Consider the following 1979-nt stretch of genomic DNA (forward strand, 5'->3'; position numbering starts at 1 on the left):
CAGTAACGGGGTGTCTGCAATGGTAACTGCGTTATAGTTACAGTCAAAGTAATTAGTAAGATTACTCGTTACGAAAACAAGGTAACGGCGTTAGTTACTTTCAACGCCGTTAGTCCCATCACTGGTTAAGAGTCACCTTTTTCGAATATTTTTTTTTGTTTGTTTGTTTGTTTTTGTATGTCTGTTTCTGTCTTTTTGAAACCTAGTCAGCCTTGGCAGAAGGCTGCCCACACTGAGCCTGGTTCTCGTAGTGGTCTCTTCCTGTAAAAGGGGTGGTTTTCCTCTCAACTTACGCTACAATTCAATTTAATTCAGTTCAGTTTATTTTTTAATTCAGTTTAGTTTATTTATATAGCGCCAATTTACAACACATGTCATCTCAAGGCACTTTGCAGTTCAACCAGACCATACAGTCAAATTCATTCAAAGTTTTCTATCTAAGGAAAACCTGTTGATTGCATTGACTCATTGACTCAAATACAATCCCTCACACTAAGCATGCTTGTAGTGACAGTGGAGAGGAAAAGCTCCCTTTTAACAGGAAGAAACCTCCAGCAGAACCAGGCTCAGTGTGAGCGGCCATCTGCCGAAGCCGACTGGGGTTCAAGGAGACAGAAGCAGAGATACAGAGAAGAGAGCACATCCAGCCTCTCACGGTCAGAGAAACAGGACTACACTGGAAAACAGGCCAATCTCCAGCATCTATAAACAAGGGTGTTGATGGAAGCAGCACAACTGGTATATCTCTCCAGGATGGCGTCACAGCCAAACAGGAACAGACGCTGATGAAGGAACAGATGAAGCTACTACGAGAAAAAGCAGAGAGAGCAGAACGTTAGAGAGAGATGACCAGAGAACTAATAGATTCTGCAGAGTGGGAGAATAAAGATAGAATGAAGCAGAATGATGAAAAGGGGGTCCCTATGTCCTCCACTAGTCTAAGCCTATAGCGGCATAACTATAGAGATAGCTCAGGATAACCTGAGCCACTCTAACTATAAGGTTTATTAAAAAGGAAAGTTTTAAGCCTAGCCTTAAAAATAGACAGTGTGTCTGCCTCACAGACCAAAACTGGTAGTTGGTTCCACAGGAGAGGAGCCTGATAACTAAAAGATCTGTCTGCCATTATATTTTTAGAAATTCTAGGAACCACTAGTAAACCTGCTGATTAAGAGCAAAGTGCTCTGTTAGCAACAAAAGGAACAATCATATCTCTGATATAAGATGGAGCTTGGCCATTTAAGGCTTTATATTTGACAAGAAGCCATAGCAATGCTAAGCTAGCGCTAGCCTAGGCTAGCTACTCCTTACTACCAGAAATAAAACCGTGTGAAACTGACAAGTGCTCAGTAGAAAGGTGCAGCAGAAGGCACTATGTTTCAAAGTAGTTCTGGTCAGTTAGAGTTACTTAGATACAGAGATCACAGAAAAATAACTTAACTTCAGATGGAGATCGTCTGGACAGCTACAACACTCAGTTAATCCAAACAGGAAGTGTACAAGCATATTTTGTTTGAGCAACTGCTGAAGAGTCAACCACAAAATGCAAGCGAATATCATCACCCCAAGTTCATTCAGAAGGAGCATCTCCTGCAAGTGAATGACAAGATTCAATCAACTTGTTTTCCTTAAAATAAACTTCTAACCAATCAGACTGTATTGTCTCTATAAAGTACCTTGAGATGACATGGGTTATGAATTTGCGCTATATAAATAAACAGAATTAAATTGAAAAAAAGTCTGCAGCACCCATGAAGAGCAAGGGGTATTTTTGAGACACACAGTCTGCCAGTCGATGGGATTTACACCATGGAACTTGCAGGATTTGTCAGAACACGAGTGTAGAGGGTTTCGTTTTTTCCCCTTGGAGAACTGCAGGTGAGTGTGGCTTGCTGTCAGATACACCTGAGATCAATCTGCCCATCTACCTGTTGGGGTTTAAGGAGCTGGTGATATCTCTTTCTTACCTGATGTCCCCA

Source organism: Cyprinodon variegatus, unplaced genomic scaffold (assembly GCF_000732505.1).
Source record: "Cyprinodon variegatus isolate N-32 unplaced genomic scaffold, C_variegatus-1.0 Scaffold159, whole genome shotgun sequence".
NCBI lineage: Eukaryota > Metazoa > Chordata > Actinopteri > Cyprinodontiformes > Cyprinodontidae > Cyprinodon > Cyprinodon variegatus.